Raw genomic sequence first — 21,835 nt, 5'->3', positions numbered from 1 at the left:
CTGACAAGATGTGTTACAGAATCGTGGAAATTTATTGGCATCTTCACTTAAAACAGTATGTCTGTCTTTTCCAACCTTATGACCTTCTCTATCTCAACAGCCTTCTGATCTATTTTATTCTGTAACCGGGAATCCAAAAAAATGGAACAGTATCACTGGGTTGGATACACAAGTTGAGCCACCTCCCTTAATGCCAAGGCAAATGTTTTTTGACATTTTCTTTCTGACTTAAATAACGAGCCGCATTTTCACTCATCTTTTGCTCTGAGGCCAGGCTAATATCTCCTGAAAGTATTCTAAATTGATACTCAGTAGCTTTCTAAGGTCATTTAAATTCCTAATGAAAAGTCACTCAAGGCCATAGTACAAAATAAATACATTGTTATTGATCATGCAATAAGGTATTAGGCTAATTTAATAAGGCTTCTCCCTGAGATGTACTTAATTCACCGCCATAGTCATTTCTCAGCCATCAGAGATCCCGCTGTTTTTTCATGGTCCAGAAATAGTCATCTCTGATTTGGCCTACTCCATGTTGCCACCTGGATATCCCAGGATGCCTCATCCCTGTTAAACTTCTTTTCCCTGTCGGCAAAGTACAGTGACAGAATAAGGATTCATTACTCTTGAAATGACCCTTTCCACAATATCCTCTTTTTATCTCCTTAATCAGCAAAGTGGTGCTCTGAGAACTGGCAGGTTCACTGCCTGGAGGCACATTTATTACCGAGACACAAGCTGAATAATTGTGTATTTACCAACTTCAATTTAACCTCACAACTTGGCTGTCTCTTGCGACAAGGTGAGTAGTAAGGCCAAGGTGCTCCTCTCCTGTAGCTCATCAATAACTATTCTCTTTCAACCACAACTATTTTCATTGTCACCTTTGTATGCCTGAGTTGTTCTGCTTTAGCACATCCTTTTATCTTCAGCAGAAAAGGAATTTGTTGCCTTGGTCAAAGCTTCAGTTAAGACTTCCTTAATTAAAAAGTAGGGTTAAGGAAGGTACCCTACCTTTTTTTCCTCCCAGGAAAATGCATGTCAGTGTGCAAGAAAAGAAGGGATTGATTTATTGTTTTTTTAGAGAAGAGATGATCAGCTGTATGCCCCAAGTCAATATTTCACCTGTTTCATATGAAAAAATATTGAAAATTATAGTAAAAGTATGATATTTAAAAAGTGTATGCTCCTTGGGGTGCCTGGGTGGCTCAGTCAGTTAAGCGACTGACTTTTGGTTTCGGCTTAGGTCATCACCCCATGGTTCCTGAATTCGAGCCCCACTTTGGGCTCTGTGCTGACAGCACAGAGCCTGCTTGGGATTCTCTGTCTCTCCGCCCCTCCCTGGCGCTCGCTCTCTTTCTCTCTCTCTCTTCCTCAAAATAAAGAAATAAACTTTAAAAAAAAGTATATGCTCTTTGACCTAGCGATTCCTAAAGAAATAATGGGAGTGTGCAGAGACATAACTATAGGTGTATTTGTTCCAGCATGACTTTGAATTGAAAATAATAAAGAAAAATAGCTGGAATGTCCATTAATACATGATCATGGTGATTTCACACAATGAAAATTAAATGTACTTTTTCAAACGATATGGTAAGTCCATGACTATTGACATGGAGAGGTATCCATGAAATGTTAAGTAAAGAAAGGGAGTTTTAAAAAACTGTTGTATGGACATTTTTCAAGTGTATAAAAGAATTTTTTTATTTACATTAAAAATATGGATGGTTGTTTACCAAGCTGTTAGCAGAGTTTTTTTTTTTCAGGATCACATCGGTACTCAACCGGGGACAATTGTTTTTGTCTGGAAGTGTCTGGTGGCCTATTGTCACAACTGAGGGTGATGCTCCCGGCACCTAATGGGTAGAGATGAAGGATTTTGCTAAGCATTCAACACAAAGGACAGCCCTCATTGTGCCAATAATGCCAAGGCTCAGAAACCCAGGATCAGAGAGATTTACACTTTCTATTTTCATGCTCTTTGGGGTTGTAATTTTGGGCAACAGTCTTGCTTTCCTTGTATTTTACACAAAATTAGTATCGTTTCTGTTTGAGGGAAAAATTCCTGATATAGTTAATTTCTTTGTAAATTTCAAATATGACACATCAACTGATAACTTACATAACCTTTCTTGAGGTAACTCTTAGGTCACCGTGAAGTGTGGATATTGGCAGCAATAATAAAAACATGTATCCTAAAACTCTGTCTTTTAGGGAGGTAAAGTGGTTATGAAGGAATTAAAGGTGAAATTGAACTACAGGCAAACATCATAATTATTTTTTAAACGATTATTTCATGCAGCACATTTGTAATCTCCTTCCCCATCTGTGGACTATCTTCCTTGCTTATAGTTGCTATGTGTTCAGAAGATGCATATTGATTTAAATAACAGATAAAAATCCATATAGAAGAGTGTTTATTGCAGCACTACTAATAATAAAAAAATTAGAATCAACCTAGCTATATGTCAAAAGGGGAATATTTAAGCAGATGTTGGTATATTTATGTAATGGATTACGAGGTAGTCATTAAGAAAAAGATGGACCTCTGTGTCCTGACATAGGACCACATGAGGTCCACAATGTACTGTGAAAGGAAAAGAGCAAGTTGCAAACAAACGTGTCCAGCATGATCGCTCATTGTAAATATATACACATATAAGGTATATATCTGTGTGTGTGTGTGTGTGTGTGTGTGTGTGTGTGTGTGAGGGAGAGAGAGAGAAAGAGAGAGAGGAAAAGAGAGAGACTATGTCTTCTACAAACACAGGGAAAAATTCAGGAAGAATTCACACCAAACTTGTAAAAGGGGTTACTAAGACCGTAAAGTTACAGGGGAAGCTATGGTTTTGAGTATGGGTGATTTTACTTTATTGCACTTTCATACGTGCAGAATTCCTAAACCAGAGGTACATACAAAAGCAATGGGAATTGTTTTTTTGGACAGTATTTGCCAGTAAAAATAATTGGGAGTGGAATATGTAAATTATCTATGTAAATGCGTTTTCACTGAAATTTAAACATTTATAAGTTATTAAAGCATCTTAGGAGGATGGATATAGGGGTTTAAAAAATGTGCTGAATGGCATATTCTTTCCGTTTTCTATCTGGGCACCACTAGTGGGTAGAGGTGACATTTGCCAGAGGAGACACTGGGTATGCTTAGCATGATGAAGCGGTAACAATAGCCAGTGTCTACCCAGTGCTCACTATGGGCTGGGTGAGCACTGTCACAACAACTCCATTAAGGGAGTTCTGTTTTATTCCCATTGTATAGCTGAGCAAACTGAGAGACAGTGAGGTTGAGTTACTGGCCAAACAAGTAAGGAAGAGATCCAGGATTTAAATCTAAGCAGCCTGGTATAAGCTTATGAATCATAATGGTTGCACAGCCCCGATTATCTAAAGCAAAACTAAAGTGACAGGTCACAAAACATGATAACTAAACCTGGTACTGTGATGTCACAAAAACCAGACTGGGACATTATTGCAAACTGTCCTGCTTCAAGCAGCACCAGATGACCAGCATAAAAGCTCCTTTGATAAACTCGGGAGGTGAAAGTACAACATGTGAACCCTACAGACACTGTCACCTACTCCCTCCTGCTGTAGGTTTGTTTTAGGAAAATCTTCATTCTTCTATTTGACCTGATGGAGGCAGAGTCTTCAGCAGCACAGAGGTAATTGAGATTTAGAAAGACAGAGTAGAGCCTCCCAGTATGAGGAGTTAAACCAGGAGAGCTCTGTCATCATCCCAATCAATATTCCTCCTTGTCAGCAGCAACCCCAGACTGGCAGAGACATTTTTTCCTCTGAATTCAGTTTAGCATCAAAGTCCTAAATGATGCATAGAATTCTGTGGCCAGCCCTCTTGCTTAAATGTTATAATCAGAGGCAGAGCAGACGCCTTTCAGCTCATGGAGTGTGGAGAGGAACGACAGGCGAGGGGTCTTAGTTTTTCTGTTTTAGAAGGGCAGCACAAACATGCCTCTGAAAAGGCTTTCATAGTCTCCCACTGTGAATAGAATTTCTGTGACTCTGAAGCTTCTGGGGGGCAGACTATACAAAATACATTTTTTTCCCTCCACACTCCTGTTCTAGGCTTGCCAGAAAGACTTAATAAAAGTCTGTAGGTGGTCATACGAACTGAATTGAAAAGAGGAGCTTAAAGATGGTTTATTGCTTGTTGACTATGGAAGACTATGGAATGGTCCTCAGCTTTCAAGAATGCCATGTTAGTGTTTGTTTTCTACTTCAACAAATATTGGCATTTCTTCATTTCATCTTATCTTCTGAGGAATATAATTAATGGAATTTGGTGAAAGCAAAGAGTAAGATGGTTAGGTAGACAAAAAAAAATTAAGCAGACGATTCTGCAGCATTGTTTGTCAACTGGGTGTCTGCAAATTTGGTGACTGACTGTGTTCTTCCTAAAATTCCTGTGTTAAAGTCCTAACCTTCAATGTAATGGTACTGGAGATGGGGACTTTGGGAGGTGATTAAGTTCAGAGGAGGTTGTACAGGTGGAGTCCTCAAGATGGGATGGATTAGTGACCTTAGAGGAAGAGATACCAGAGTGCCCTCCCTCTCTCTCTCTCTCTCCCCCACCCCTCTTTTTCTCTCTCTCTTGCTCCACTCGTGTGCACTGAGGAAAGGCCATGTGAAGACGCAGTGAGAAGACAGCTATCTGCAACCCAAGAAAAGAGACCGTATCATAACCCGGTCCTGCTGGAACCTTGATATTGGACTTCCAGTCTCCAGAACTGTGAGAAATAAATGCCTGCTGTTTAAGACAGCAGTCTGTGGGATTTGGTTATGGTGGCCTGAGCAGACAAAGATACTGCTTTGATCAATTACTCATATTTCTGCCTATTACATGAATTTTTAACCAAGACTCTCCTGATTATGCTAAAAAAGTTTTATTTTCTGTTCCAATAGATTGATTTGAAAACCAGCCTCGTAGTGATAGTGTCAGTATGACTGTAGGTTTATGGCCCAGTCTGAGAGGGTTTAGGCAGATAGTCATCATAGCAAATATTCTCGACCTTGGCTCCCACTGGGACTCTCTACTCATAAATGCACTTTTGCTTCACTGCACATCACCTTAAATGTCTTATTGCATCTTAGTTTTTTGTTTCAGTTTGTCTGTTTATGTATTTTGATATATGTGACCACAACAGTTTGTCTTTGATTGTCTAGAAAACTGGGACTTGTAATTACCTTTAATCAAAGTTTAGCAACACTGAAAAGTTGTTCCACAAAGAAACCTTATAGCCCTAAGTAATTTTGTTATTAGAATATGAAAAGTAAAGGAACTTCGTACTCATAGGGTAAGGAACAAAAAGAACTGGGGAGAAGAAAAAAGATGAAATAGAAAACAAAAGCAATGAAGAAAGCAAAACAAAAAGAGGCAAGAATAACAAATTCAAATACTTGATTCTTTCAAATGACCAATGAAATTGATAAAGTTTTTTGAGAATTATTAAAAATAACTAATCTGTGTAATTGTTGGCGGTGTGGTGCTAATGTATGATGCACTGCATTTATGGATTATCAGGTACCCTGGGATGGAAACCACCTGCTGAATTTTTTTCCAGTAAGATATGTGGAAATTTATATGTCTTAATAATCCATTAAACTGTATGTTTCCTTTAAATGCCTTCTTCTTAGATGATGCTTCTCTAAAAACAATATTGTTTAGTTAACATAATGCTAATAATAGAAATGAAAAATAAAATTCTTATCCCTCTTAAAAGAAAAAGAGTAAAAGCATGCAAGCAGGATTATACAATGTCATGAATGAGAGAGGTGACATGAATACAGACACAGGTGCATTTAAAGTGTTATAAGAGAGGGGCGCCTGGGTGGCTCAGTCGGTTGAGCGCCCGACTTCGGCTCAGGTCATGATCTCGCGGTCCGTGAGTTCGAGCCCCGCGTCGGGCTCTCAGAGCCTGGAGCCTGTTTCGGATTCTGTGTCTCCCTCTCTCTCTGCCCCTCCCCCGTTCATGCTCTGTCTCTCTCTGTCCCAAAAATAAATAAAAAACGTTGGAAAAAAAAAATTTTTAAAAAAAATAAAAAAAAAAATAAAGTGTTATAAGAGAATACTACATTCAACTCTACAACAATAAATTTGAAAATCTAGACACTTCCTAGCAAAATATAAATCACAAAAATTGGTTCAACAGAAGTGGCACAATTGAATTGTCTGATAAATCTAGAAGATGTTGAAAACCGAGTAAAGATCCAACATAGAAAACAACTATCTGGGGGTTCCAGCTGAGTTATATCTCACCTTAAAGAATAGATGATACCTGTGTTATTTAACTTATTCCAAGCTATAGAAAAGATTGATAAGCCCACTGAAATGAGTAAAGCCATAATAACATTTTAAATACCAAAATCTGATAGGGGCGCCTGGGTGGCGCAGTCGGTTAAGCGTCCGACTTCAGCCAGGTCACGATCTCGCGGTCCGTGAGTTCGAGCCCCGCATCAGGCTCTGGGCCGATGGCTCGGAGCCTGGAGCCTGTTTCCGATTCTGTGTCTCCCTCTCTCTCTGCCCCTCCCCCGTTCATGCTCTGTCTCTCTCTGTCCCAAAAAAAAAAAAAAAAAAAAAAAAAAAAAAAAAAAAAAAAAAAAAAAAAAAAAAATAAATACCAAAATCTGATAGAGACACTGTGAAAGATGGCTATAGACTAATTTCTTGTAGAAATCTAGAAGAGAAACTTATAAGTAAAATATGAATAAATAGAGTTTTGTATGGTTAATTTCTAGAATGTAAGAATGGTTCAAATACCAGAAAAATCTAATACATAATACACTAATAAATTAAGGGAAAAAAAACCCTATGATAAAAGTAGATATTGACAGGTGCTTGATAAAATTACATACCAATTCTTTTATTTTTTATTTATTTATTTATTTATTTATTTATTTATTTATTTTTAAATTTACATCCAAACTAGTCAGCATATCACGCAACAATGATTTCAGGAGTAGATTCCTTAGTGCCCCTTACCCATTTAGCCCATCCCCCCTCCCAAAATTACATACCAATTCTTAATAAAAACACTAAATAAAATAAGATTAGTATGAAACTACATAAATATAACAAAGACTACTTAAAAAAAAAACAACTATGGGGGCACCTGGGTGGCTCGGTTGGGCATCTGACTTTGGCTCCAGTCATGATCTCCCAGTCCATGAGTTGGAGCCCAGAGTCTGGCTCTGAGCTGACAGCTGAGACCCTGGAGCCTGCTTCGGATTCTGTCTTCCTCTCTCTCTGCCCCTCCCCCGCTCATGCTCTGTCTCTCAAAAAATAAACATAAAATAACATTAAAAATAAATAAGAAACAAAGAAAGAAAGACATTAAGAAAGACATGGGAAAAACAGAGTCAGAAACATGCCCACATTTTATGTGTGAACTGCATTTATGTTCCAGTTGTTGTTTATTACTTGTACATACTTGCTTTCATTGTTAGCACATTTTTCTAGCTGTGAAAATTATTTGGGTATCTCCTGTGTCATAATGAAATGCACCATAATTTGTCTTCTAAAATTAGTGTAAATGTTTTTTTTATTGTGATAAAAAACACATTAGTGTGAAATCTACTCTTTTAACAAAATTTTAAGTGTATAGTGCAGTTTTATTAACTACACACACAATGTTGTACAGCAGACATCTAGAACTTTTTCATCTTGTTTGACTGAAACCCTTTGAACAATACTCCCCATTTCCTCCTGCCTCCAGCTCCTGGCAACCTCCATTCTGCTTTCCTTCTATGACTTGAAATATTTTTAACTTAATGCCTTTTTACCTAGTGGCAGGGTTTTAAAACAAATTAGGGTGTTTTATTTCAAAATTTTTAATGTTTATTTATTTTTTGAGAGAGAGAGAATGAGAGGGTGTGAATGGGGGAGGGGCAGAGAGAGGGACACAGAATCTGAAGCAGGTTCCAGGCTCTGAGCTGTCAGCACAGAGCCTGATGTGGGACTTGAACTCATGGACCTTGAGATCATGACCTGAGCCGAAGGTGGATGCTTAACTAACTGAGCCACCCAGGTGCCCAAATTAAAGTTTTAAAGTGAGAAACAGGCTTATATATGCAATACTAGGTAGGGATGAGGGCAAGGTAGAGTAATGCTCTTAATATTAACTGTAAACTCAGAAGCTAGAAAAAGAGGATCATATAAGCCAACTTTTTTCACCTTTTCAAAACCATTTTAATGTATTACTCTCTTATGTGGCCTTCTAGAAAATCAATGAAGTTATTGAAAGAGTTGAATACAATTCCTATATATATTTCATACATTCTACACATACACTTAAGAATGTCTCCACATTTTAAAAACTACAAAACATTACAGCCCGTTCAGCTTTTTCATTCTATATTATAGATAAATTGTATATATTCCATATATTCTACATGTACATTTAAGAGTGTCTCCACAAAAAAAAAAAAAAGGAGTGTCCCCACATTTTAAAAACTGTATGAAACATTACAGCATGTTTGGTTCTTTCATTCTATATTATAGATAAATTATGTTGGCTAATCTATTTATTGTATAGAATTGTCATAGGATAAGGAATTATTATAGTTCTTACTTTTTTTGCTGGAAGTTCCCTTCTTAAATTTTTTTTTTAATTTTTAAGTTTTTGAATTTTATTTAAATCCAAGTTAGTTATTTTTTTTTTAACGTTTATTTATTTTTGAGACAGAGAGAGAGCATGAACGGGGGAGGGGCAGAGAGAGAGGGAGACACAGAATCAGAAGCAGGCTCCAGGCTCTGAGCCATCAGCCCAGAGCCCGACTCGGGGCTCGAACTCACAGACGGTGAGATCGTGACCTGAGCTGCAGTCGGACGCTTAACCAACTGAGCCACCCAGGCGCCCCTAAATCCAAGTTAGTTAACATATAGTGTAGTAATGGTTTCAGGAGTAGAACCCAGTGATTCATCACTTACATGAACCCAGTGCTCATCCCAACAAGTGCCCTCCTTATTGCCCATCACCCATTTAGCCCATCCTCCCACCCAACAGCCCTCCAGAAATCCTCAGTTTGTTCTCTATATTTAAGAGTCTCTTATGGTTTTCCTCTCTCTGTTTTTATGTGATTTTTCCTTCCCTTCCCCTATGTTCACTTGTTTTGTTTCTTAAATTCCACATATGAGTGAAATCATGATATTTATCTTTCTCTGACTTATTTCTCTTAGCATAATACGCTAGTTCCATCCACGTTGTTGCGAATGGCAAGATTTCATTCTTTTTGATTGTCGAGTAATATTCCATTGTATGTATATAACACCTCTTCTGTATCCATTTGTCAGTCAATGGACATTTAGGCTCTTTCCATAATTTGGCAATTGTTGACAGTGTTGCTATAAATAGCCAATTTAATGTTTATGCTTAGAAAAGATACCACACCAGACAAAGGATTGACTATATGATGATATTTGCAACATACATGACAAAGAGCTGTCATCTATAATATACAAAAAACTTTTGGGGCGCCTGGGTGGCGCAGTCGGTTGAGCGTCAGACTTCAGCCAGGTCACGATCTCGCGGTCCGTGAGTTCGAGCCCCGCGTCAGGCTCTGGGCTGATGGCTCGGAGCCTGGAGCCTGTTTCCGATTCTGTGTCTCCCTCTCTCTCTGCCCCTCCCCCGTTCATGCTCTGTCTCTCTCTGTCCCAAAAATAAATAAAAAACATTGAAAAAAAATTTTTTTTAAAAATATACAAAAAACTTTTACAGGTGTATGAGTAAAAATACTAGCCATGTAGCAACAACAAATGGGCAGGAATAAAAAATATACTATTTATAGAGAAGCCAATACAAATGGTTAGCAAACATACATATACTTAAACTCACTAGCAGAGAGGAAGATACAAATTAGAGTAAACATGAGCTATCCATTACACCTATCCCAATGACAAAAGTTTAGAAAATGAAAGCCAGTTCTGGTGAGCATTTGGGGAAAAGTTTCTCTCCTATATTATTGAAACTGTGACTCATGGTGTCATTCAGGAAAATGATTATTAAAAAGACAATGTATAGTTTTTTCAGCATTCACTCTTGGAATCTATCCCACATAAATAAAAGCACCAGTATGAAAGAATATGTGCCCAAGTTTATATTAACTCATTGTGTATTCAGCAATAAATTAGAAACCAAGGAAGCGACTACTATTAGGGAAACTGTTGAATTTTCACACCCATACCATGAATGTTACTGAGCCTGTGTTGAATTTAAAGCTATATTAGTTGACCTAAAGAAATTCCCACATTCATTGTGGAATATAAAAAAACCATGATGCGAAAGAATGTGCATGATGCAATCTCATTTTTGTTTGTGAAGCTATAACCTTTATGTTTATGTTTATAGGATTAAGTGCACATGGAGAAAAATACTGGCAGACATGTTCTAAGTTGTAAATGTAGGTTAACTCAGAATAGGGCTAAGTGGGAAGTGATTTGTGATGAGAGAAGGAAAAGAGATGGAAAAGGAAGAGGAAGCAAAAAGCAAAAATGTAAGAGATGGTGTTTTAAAAAAGTGCCTGTGACATCCAGCAGGGACACCTCTAGCTGTAGTTAATGGACAGTGCTGACTTAACTGACTTAAACAATGACTATACGTATTCTTTCATACAACAAGAAGTGTCGAAGGAGGTAGGCTCTGTTTGATTAATTCCTGGGATAAATTATGTTATCAAAGAGACAGATACTTTCTGTTTTTCTAATCTGTCATCCCCAGGATATTGGCTATGTTCTTGTCTGTGTCTCCAATGATGGTCAAAACTCCAAGCATCACAGATAGTCACAATTATGTTCATGTTTTATGTTTATTTTTAGAAATGGGAAAACCTATCCCAGAAACCTGCCCCAATATCAATGACCAGCAGGGGCTATGAAATGTCTGCTACTGGTTTTATTGACCAGATTTACCCTTAGGCTTTGGATGGGAACCTTGTTTCTGAAAAATGGACACCTGAATAAAACTGTGTTTCTATTTGCAAGGAAGCAGAGAGAAATGACTGTTAGGCAGGCCATAGGGACTGCTACATATGACCGAACGCAATATATACTGATATAGGAATATATGTGCTTGTATATTATATGAAGATAGTCATCCAGTTGAATTTCAAAAAGAAAGCATATGTCCTTGGGGTGCCTGGGTGGCTCAGTCAGTTGAGTGTCTGACTCTTGATTTTGTCTCAGGCCATGGTCTCACTGGTTTGTGGGACGGAACTCCACATGGGGCTCTGTGCTAACAGCGCGGAGCCTGCTTGGGATTCTCTCTCCTATATCTCTCTGCCCCTCCCTGACACACACACACACACACACACACACACACACACACACTCTCTCTCTTTCTCTCAAAATAAATAAATAAACATTAAAATGAAAAAATGTATGACCTCACTGAAGAAAAAATCATAGCAGCTGTTCAATGTGTAATTTTAGAAGTGCAGTCCAAAGGTCTCTTTTTAGAGCTCTCAAATTTCAACCCAAATGGAAGAAAGTTGCTAGAGAACAAGAAACTCCACCACCTTAATACTACAATGTTTTTGTGTCACTTAAGTATTTAAGAGGTTAACCTTTTGCTCCACCCCAAGCAAGCCATTAATCTTTAAACAATACAAATGGTTTTTTATCCTTTGTTTTCCCCTTTTTAAATTTGCTTAAGGAAAGCTTGGTAGAGTCTCGTCCATTCCTATGTGATGTAAAGGATTATGCTTTGTGAACCTATTGTGTTGACTTTTAAGATAAGAGCTCTTAAGGATTTTTAAACCATCAAGCAGTATCCATCAGAACAAATAAATGAAAGATTGCTCTATTCTTTTCAGGCAGGATACATTCTGTGACCTATCTTTTCCGTGACCTACACGGCTTTAGGAGAAGAGCTTCCAGAGTTTTATTGGCAATGCCACTATTAGAAGGACTTCCCTCTCTCTTCCGAGCTCTTTGGGGGTCAGCCTTAAAGCGAGCATTAAGCGAATGGCTAATGGAATTAAGGATATAATAATAGAAGGATATAGTGAGACAATTGTATTAACAAGAAATAAATCATGTTGAATGTAAGGTAAGTGTTTTTTAATTGATTGATGGGAAGGATGCTCCACAGGTTTTGTCAGGGACTAACAGCCATTTACCTCTCCATCTATAGTAAAAAGCCAAAATGCAGAAAAAAAGATAAGAAAATTATGCAGTGGGAAGATAAATTATTCAGAGAAGATGGCCATTTTTGTGCTGACATCACTAATGCGAAAAGGCATTAAATCTTTGACACTAGCTTCATTCCTTAGGAGCTGTGGGGCTAAAGCAACGTTTTGTAGACATAAAAACTGAAATGTCTACTCCTAAAGCTTTCCTCTGTGCCATGAACAGCTACCATGAACAGGATACCTGAAGGAATAACTGGTTCTGTGCTTTCCAAGTTGAATAACAGTCTTGCACTTTGAAACTTAGTGTCTCTGTCTATATTATTACAACAATCTAGCTGTCAATATTTTTCATCTAGTCGACAAAGCTTGTGTGCCCTGATGTCAGGGATATAGAGAGCTACATGGGAGACATTTTAAAGTACTATTGGATAGAGAAAATCTTGACGCTGAATTTTGTAACTAAATTTTTTTTTATTTTACTCTCACAGTTACCAAGTCCCCTCTTTGAGTTTAGCCCTTCTTATATCCTACATAATCCTCTTTTTCTGCAACCATTCTTACTACTTAGTTACTAGGACAGCCCTTTCCAGACCAACAATACTCTAGAGACTTCTTATTGTAAGTCAGATGTGAAGGAGAGTGGGTAGATTCAATCTATGTGTGGGCAGGAGCCATGCTTCTTGCTACAACTGCTTTAAGAGTTGCTTTAAATCTTCCCCCATTCCTGTATCACAATTTTTCTACTGCCTTTGGTTACTTTATTAACTAGGTTTATAAACTGCAATCCAGGAAACTTTCTTCATAATATTACAACACATAACAACAAAGAAACCTGGCTTTTATCAATATCTCCAAATTATGCCATCTCTGGAATTTTAGAGAACTTTATCCATTAAAAATTATTTGGTCTTCCCCCCCACCCCTCTTTTTCTATTGTTGGAAAGGGTAGGGCTGGCAATTCCTGGATACCTGCTGTGAGCCAGGCACCAAGTTAAGCATTTTACATACATTATTTAAATTTATTCTCTACAACCATTCTTTGCGGTAACTATCAACATCGTTTCACAAATAAGGATACCAAGGTTTAGAGGGATTAAGTACTTTCTCCAAGCTCAAGTTGCTAATTAGAGGTAAGGAACGGGTATTGCAGTTGAGTGGAAGGTCTAAGAACCTCTTGAGATTCTTCTAACTGTAATTGTCACATGTTAGGTTCTCTGGAAGAGAGGCTAAGAAGTTTGGGGTGAAAAATATTTATCAGTGTGAAAGGAAAGGAGAGGACACAGGACAGGACAGGGCAGAGGAAGTAGTCAGACCTTAATGCTAGCAAACATTCCATCTGAGTGTCCTGCAATGGGCCGAAATGAGCAGGCCTTTGTCCTCTCATCTTGATCAGTCAGGCTGCCCCAGGAAGGACATGAACTTTTGCAAGGAGGCTTGAAAGGCTCCAGGAAGGAATTGAGTAAGAGGCAGCAAGTCCTTCCTTGAAAGGGATCTGAACAGCACATCTCTATCTATCATGAAAATATCTTAATGGTATCTATAGTGGGCAGTAAAAAATGGACTAAGTAAATGGTTTCTTTTTCATTGTGATTGTGTTATCCAATGTGATAGGAGATGTATAATGGGTGAATTTGGATAAAGAACTCAAGCTTGGATTCTTTGTTAATAAGATTGCACTCTACATATAGCCTTAACTCATTTTCTCCTAAAAGAATTGGACAGTTCTACTGATTTTGTGTCCAAAGACCAATGACTATACCAACTATCCCTCCTGATGTCTATTTCTTTCCATTGCAAACATCAGGTTGACCAAATTTACCTTTGTTTGGCATCACTTATTCCACATTTTTTTGAATACTCAATCCTCTTCTTGGCTAGCTCAATTCTTTCTATCTTATATATCTAAAAATTATCTAAAAATTAGCCCATAGTTTTTGTTCAATTGCTTTTTATTCTCATTACAAATTTTAGCTGATAAGAACATTAATTTAAAAATATCTAGTATGTTCTTCCTACTTTTTATGTATAGTGGCCTATGTATAAAATAAGCCTACTTATCTAGTTCTTTAGATACATTGCATTATGAATTTGTCTTCAATGTACCTTCCTGTTAATATCCCTTCAGCCAGTATTTTGACCAGGTTAACATGATAGGATTGCCAGAATTCATCCTATTGGTATCTTTTGTGAAGAAGACAGGACTCATACTTCAAGTTTCAAGTTCTTCAAGGCTCAGCACTTGCTCAATCTGAGATACTATTTCTAATTACTTTCTAGAAATTTTATTGGTTACTGTAGCCCATTGTGAAAATAAATAAAGGAAGATTCACTTAAAATTGAGTCAGGAAGCCCTGAAGGGGAGGTCTCACATAGATACCATTCATTGAAGCCTGAAGAACCAACAGGAAGAAGGAAGGTGATTATGTCAACAAAGGAGGACACTTTTCACATATGAATTTATCTCCTGCCTTTAAGAAAGGGAAGGAAGATCTCAACTTGTCCCAGCAACAAGGCACTAACCACTGCTTGCAGCCAATGAAAAATTGTCATAACCTCAAACTCTTGTTCTTTTCCAATAAATTTTGTTCAGAACAACCATCCCATATTTTCTCCTAAAACCTGATAAAAACTGACCTTCCCTTTGTCTCTTTAGGTTTGTCTATGGTTTGCATCCTGAATTGCAATTCCTCTGCTATTCCCAAATATACTCAGTTGTTTTTACTCATATAAAATTGTTCTTTGCTCTGTTTAAAGTTAACACCATTAACTTATTTACCATTACTGATTTTGTGATCAGTGTTCTCCTTGTTTAAAGCATCCACCAAGTTTACATAAAGGTTGTTATTTCCCTGCCAAAGTTCTTTTAACACTAGTTGTCACAATGCTTGTCTTGCTAATTCAACATTCTTTCTTAAGAGTGTACCTTTGCCCTTGTGTCTTCTTGGAATACACTTGTGATGGGAAGATTGGCAACTTCCCCTCCCTTCCAAGCTCCATCATAGCTAAATTTTGAGTTAAATGGATGTAATCATCCTGATCCATCCCCAGGGTAACAAATGACCTTTATGACTAGTGTAGCACTATATGATTATGGTAGGATTTAGGTAAACAAGGAAAGAAATTAAAACTCTTATACATAATAATGGAAGAACACTGATTCCAAAGGTAGAATTGACTTTTTGGTAGTGGAGGAAAGGTTCATTTCTTTCTTTCTTTCTTTCTTTCTTTCTTTCTTTCTTTCTTTCTATATTTATTTGTTTGTTTGTTTGTTTATTTATTTATTTATTTTTGAGAGAGAGAGAGAGAGAGAGAGAGAGTGAGTGGGGAGGTACAGAGAGAGAGGGAGACAGAGAATCCCAAGCATGCTCTGTGCTGTCGGCACAGAACCTGATGTGGGGCTTGAACTCATGAACTGTGAGATCATGACCTTAGCTGAAATCAGGAGCTAGATGCTTAACCGACTGACCCATCCAGGTGCTCTGAAAAGATTCATTTCTGTTTGAGTTTAGACCAGGGTTATTCAACTTTCATATTATTAACATTTTGGGCCAGATAATTTTTACTGGGGAGGGGGGGTCTCCTGTGCATTTTAGGCTGTTTAACATCATCTCTGGCCTCTACTCACTAGATGCCAGCAGCAAGGCACCCTCCCCTCCCCAGTTGTGATGTCTCCAGATATTGTCAAATGTTTCCTGAGGGAAAAGATTACCACAGATTGAAAGCCACTGGCATAGACTATACTTCTCAGGGATTGTGGTTGAGGGAGAGGTTAAAAGGACAGAGCAATTTGTGAAAAGAACTTAGGGACAGGAAGGGAGGACCAAGTTTGGAGTCAGAGGCATTGTCCATAGAAAATTTTCCTTCTCTCATAAAGCTCTATGTCTTAAGGTACGATCCATTTAGAAATTCAAGAGAAAGTTCAAGTGTACTAGAACTTTAATCTGTACCTTCCTGAGCTATAATTATTTTCTGAGATTTCCTTAACATTTCCCTAAAGGTATTTGCATTGCCTTGAACAGGTAGCTCAAGGTGTTGGAAATGGTGAGTGTAAATATGAGAAAGGATTCATGGGTTTCATTAGGGTGGGGGGTCCCAATCCTAGAACAGTCAACTATGGGCAAGAGAGTTGTATCATATAAGTTTCTGTTGCAGCCATGTTGCTGAGAAGAAAGAGAAGTAGTTCCTAGAATAATTATAATATACCTTAAGTTTATTTGGTGCTTACTATATGCCAGGAATAATATTAATTATTTTACCTGTATCATTTCATTTATTTCCCAAGTATATTTTGAGGAAGGTGCTGTTTTTAATCCTGCAATATTATAGAGAGAAAACAGAAGTTCAGAGATACTAGACACTTTGTCTTATCGCTTAGGCAAGACACAATAGAACTGAGATTTGAGGATAGGCAACCTGACACTACAGCCATTCTTCATATTCCATCACCAACATCTGCTTCAAGATTTGCCCTTGGACTATAGTCCGTGAATCCTTGTTTTCTAGTGTCCTAATGAGAGGGTAAGTCAGCTCTTGAGAGTTGGTGTGATGATAGGGATTGAATTTCAGCACTAGGAACAGGACTGGAGTCTTTGGAAGGTGGAAATATTGTCAAACAGTGGAAGTGGGAAAAGCATTGGGAAGGAAATAAGAGAAGAATAAGATAAAGAACATAGAGGCCAGGGATCCATTAAGAGAACAAAATGTGCTATGGGCCCAGTTGTCATAGTTTCTGATTTTCATCATCATAATAAAAATAAGACCGAGGAAGTCAAGGATCAAAGATTTTAAGGTACTACAAGCAGTTTGGAAATGATTGATTCTGGTTATAAAGCTAGATAAGGAAGTGAATGAAGCTAAGAAGAAAATGGTGGATTAGGAACACGTGATGGTGCGTGGCAATATAAGAGATAGAAAATCAGGATATCGAGGGCAGGAGGAGGGTATTTCAAGAATTAGATGTTGGAAGTGGAACAAAATTATTCCCATGTCACACTGCTGCCTGGATGGTGGTAAGCCCTATTTTTTACAAGAGGTGAAGGACTAGCTGAGAGTTAGGATTTTGGCCGTTAGACCCATCTCCTCATATTTGGTGTTGCTCTTTGTTTTTCTTCAGAGGGTTTGATGAATTTCCCAGGCCCATCATCCATTTCCTTCTTGTACACTGAAGCAATATATAATGGGATGATTTTGGATTTTGAAGTTGAATTTCCAAGTTTAAGTTCTGTTTCTCTTATTAGCAGTGTTACCCTTATCAATTATATGAGGGTTTTGAGCCTTGCTTTCTTCATCTGTAAAAAGGGTATGGCAACAGCTTCTTCACAACAGGTTCTGAAGATAGCAATAGAAAAAGCATTTTGCAAATGTGAAGAATTGTTATTGTTTCCTTTTAATGTCCCAATTTCTCTTTAAAATGGGGTTGGCAGACTTTTCAGAGGTCTTTCTTATTCATCTCTGTATCCTCAGTGCCAGATATACTGACTGGCCCATAGTGAGTGGAAAATATTTGTGGAATAAATGAATGACCTGATTAATAAATGAAATTTACAGTAACACTATTTGATATGTAATTGAATATGGCATTAAGGTAGGCCATCTTATATCTAACCCAAGAGACTTCAGTAATTTTTAAAATATGAAAAAGATTTTTATTTTAAGATATACTGGTCTTGCAGGCCTGAATCTGTAGGACAATGTTAAAGCAAAATTTAGTGCTATCAAAAAGTTTGAAATCTTAATGTCTACAACCCTGAAAATTGTTTACTTAAGTTTTATACAACTTCTAGCTTCTTTTTCTTCCAGAGAAAGAAGAAATAATTCTAATAATAATTCATTATTATAGGTCAATCTGGTATCAGTCTGGTGACATCTCAATATCTATTGCACTAAATTGATTGTAACGGTTCTTAATTTTTTTTTGATCATTTCATAGTGTCATTTCCTGTGATTTAATTTAGCTTTGATATTAAACAAAGATTCTAGACTGTCAATGCAATTTTGCCCTGAGCAAGCTCTGAGGTAGTATTCTTAGTTCTCCTTTGAGACAACTCTCTTTTGAGCGACTATCTTTTGAGATACTACTAAATTGTAGAATCATTTATTATCTAAAGGTCTTGATTTGTTGGACTTAATATTTGTACGGTCAATTCTCACCCCAAAGATTATGCCTTTAGCAAAAGGAAGATTTGGTGCAAAAAGTTGAATATAGATGGTGGCACTCTAAGCTCAAGTTGTGCTATCTTTTTTTATAGAAGAACTTTATGCACTCTTACAGGAATGTTTTAATATTTAATACACAAGAGCTGTAATTTTTCATGGGAAATTGAAGCCAAATCTGAAGCATTAAAAAATTAACCACAGCAAACTGAATTTTCCAAATGAAAGATAATGTCTACTGTGGAGTAGAGCTTTGTTTTGATTAATGCAACGATGGGAGTGGGAAAGTTCCCTGAATCTTCATAAGTTTCCAAATGAGGTTTTGTGTTGTCTACAATCTGGAAGTGTTGTTTATTGAGCTAGGGGCTCGTGGAATAAAGAAATTGGATTGATATGATGAGCTAATAAATCTACTACCTGAATCTATTATAGCCAAAGAATTCATACATTTATTTTTCCCTTTACTACTCTGTGCAGAGAATTCTGTGTACTGGTTAGAATCATGGACTTTGGAGCTAGCCTTCCTGGGTTCAAGTCATACTAATTATATGGCCTTGGATAAGTTCTTTTTTTTGTGATTCAGTTTTTGAATCTATACAAGGGAGATGATGATAATACTAATATTCCTAGGTAGTTGTGAAGATTAAATTTACTAATCAATTCAAAACACTTAGGCTCTGGCACAAACTAAGAGCTAAAAAATTGTGCCTGTTTACTTTTTGTCTGACGTCTGAATTTCACAATTGCCGGGCTGCTTTTCTTTTGGCCATTTTAGCTTTCATCCCTATTCTGTGGGTTGGAATGATCGCATTCATCTTTGACTCAGTTTCATTGTTAGGTTGACCAGGAACATGTCTTCTGTCATGAATTCACAATATTTATAGAACCATATTTGCAAGTAGATATCATTCCACAACGTAGTGCTTATTTCTTAGATACAGATACAATACAGACCTATACTACATTGTGCTGGTCCATAGCTGACAACACTAATAAAAGAACTGTTTTTAAGTGTGGGAAGGAAATAAAAGTCTTTTGGAAGCCTAAAGTAAGTCAGCCAGATAAAGCTTTTAGAAATAGAGGAGTGCCAAAAATGTTTAAACATGGCTAGATTATGCCAACAATGAAATGTTAGTTGCAGTGAATATTTACTGAACTCTATGACTGAGAGAGCTTAGACTCTTACCACAATGTACATCACAACCACTCTCTGTATACTTGATATTACTATGGCATGCTCTGGGATGAGTATTTTACATGTATTATCTCACATGGCATGACACGGTGATAAAGTGAATTATTTTGCCTTTTACTAATGTGAGACTGAGGCCTGGGGAGGTTAAATAACTTGCCCAAGATCCTATGTGAATAAATGGAATAATATGAACTTTGATGCAGGCCTGACTTTAAAACCCAACATCTTATTCGTATGCAGTATTTCTTCTCAATGCTTTGCAACAGTTTGGGGAAGCCCTGTGGTCAGCTTGGTAATTGTGGACAGCATAGTAATACCCATGTAGAGGCCTCATGGAAAATAATGATGTTGTAAGTGCTTTGTTGTGACTGTGGCAAGTTATTTAACCTTTCCTAACTTCAGGCTTCTCACTTATACAGTGGATATAAGAATACTGTATAAGATTAGTATGAGGATTAAATCAGGAAAAGCATACCAGCACACAGTAAAACTTCAGTAGAGATTCTTTCTCTTTCTCTTCTTATTGGGTTATCTCTTTCAATTGGTAAGTCACTGTTAAATCGTTTTAGTAATAAGACAAGAGATAAATAGTTGCCATTATAGTGGTGGGGGGAGGACCTAACGGAGGGACTCTTTACGCTGATCACAGTCCTAAAAGGACCACACCCATACTCTGGTTTCTCTTCAGATCGCATAAATCTTTCGCCTTTTAAAAGGACCACACCCTATCCTCTCACCGTTCAAGTAGAAGAGGATTCATTTGCAGACAGTAACAATTCTCTGCAAGTTCTACAGTTCCAGTCCTGGAGCTTGGCCACAGGAGGCATCCAGGACATGTTTGTTGCTTCACTGATTCAAAGAAGAGGAAAGAAACAAGATATTGGCCATCTTGACTTAATTTTAATATTAAAAAAATTTTGTTTTTGAGAGAGAGCGCAAGTGGGGAAGAGGGGCAGAAGAAGAGAGAGAGAATCTTTAAAAAAAATTTTTTTAATGTTTATTTATTTTTTGAGAGAGAAAGACATAGTGTGAGTGGGGGAGAAGCAGAGACACAGAATCTGAAGCGGGCTCCAGTCCAGGCTCCCAACTGTCAGCACAAGAGCCCGATGCGGGGCTCAAACCCACAAACCGTGAGATCATGACCCAAGCCGAAGTCGGACACCCAACCGACTGAGCCACCCAGGGGCCCTGAGGGAGAGAAAACCTTAAACAAGCTCCATGCTTAGCACAGAGCTTGACACAGGGCTCTATCCCACGGCCTTGGGATCATGACCTGAGCTGAAATCAAGAGTCAGACATTCAACAGACTGAACCAGGTACCCCTTAATAATTTTAATAGTCAAATTGTGGAGGTCGTTGTTTGATTATTATTTTTCTCCTATAGTTTTCTAGGACATTGGTCTTTGTTTAGACTAACTAGACATTAGGCACTGGGTAATTCAACCAATCATCTGAGAACCTGGATGTACTCTATCTAATGTTAACTATTAAAAAAAATTTTTTTTTAAGTTTATTTATTTTTGAGAGAGAGAGAGAGAGAGCAGGGGAGGGGCACAGAGAGAGGGAGACACAGAATCCAAAGCAGGCTCCAGGCTCTGAGCTGTCAGCACAGAGCCCGACTTGGGGCTTGAACCCACAAACCATGATATCATGACCTGAGCTGATGGTGAATGCTTAACCGACTGAACCACCCAGGCGTCCCATAAAACATTTTAAGAATAATTTTTACAATTAATTTCTTCAGAGATCTAAATGAGCTTTGTGCTTACATTTCTAAGTGCTAGGAAACTTGGATCTAAAAGTAAAAACAACCAAAGTTTGTTTCAAACTTTTCCTCTATGTAGGTAATCAATCTGTAAGAGTCCTGGTGCACCAACTGGTCTCAGGTGGCATCTTCAACATGGTTGGCTTGTTCTGTTTCCCCAAATTGCTGTAGAATTATCTGAATTATACTTCCTATATGTTGGTTATGTTTAATAGTTTTCTTCATAAGTCAAGTCCTTTAAATTCACAACAACGAAGATTGTACTGATGAGGAAACTGAGGCCCAGAGGTTGCAAATAACTTGCCAAAGTTTATACAAGTAGGGAGTGGCAAAGCGGGAATTCTGTCCCAGGTAGGCTTAGATGCAGAGGTTGTAACTTGCTTCTTTATCGTATAGCCTCTGAACAAGTCAGGTGCTGACCTTACCCTCACACTCAACAGTTCAGGGAACTCACTCCAAACTGCATGAACCCACTCCAGTGACATCTGTAGGAGGAAAAGAAGCAGACCTCCCTTTGCCTTGGGTCATGTCTGGGTCTGCTGTGTATCTGCTGCCATCACCAT

General features: G+C 37.8%; 1 long non-coding RNA gene across 1 annotated transcript in view; it reads left to right on the top strand.

Annotated features, from left to right (window-relative positions):
• The first annotated feature begins 3,401 nt into the window (after positions 1-3,401).
• Positions 3,402-21,835, top strand: part of LOC131507366 (uncharacterized) — a 139,907-nt gene continuing 121,473 nt past the window's right edge. The window contains exon 1 of the long non-coding RNA XR_009259468.1: positions 3,402-3,680. This is a non-coding gene — a long non-coding RNA (uncharacterized LOC131507366). The remainder of the gene's footprint in view (positions 3,681-21,835) is intronic.

The sequence above is a fragment of the Neofelis nebulosa genome, chromosome 3 (assembly GCF_028018385.1).
Source record: "Neofelis nebulosa isolate mNeoNeb1 chromosome 3, mNeoNeb1.pri, whole genome shotgun sequence".
In the NCBI taxonomy this organism is placed as follows: Eukaryota; Metazoa; Chordata; class Mammalia; order Carnivora; family Felidae; genus Neofelis; species Neofelis nebulosa.
Note: the sequence above shows the minus strand (reverse complement) of the source record. Positions and strands in the feature narration are given on the sequence as shown.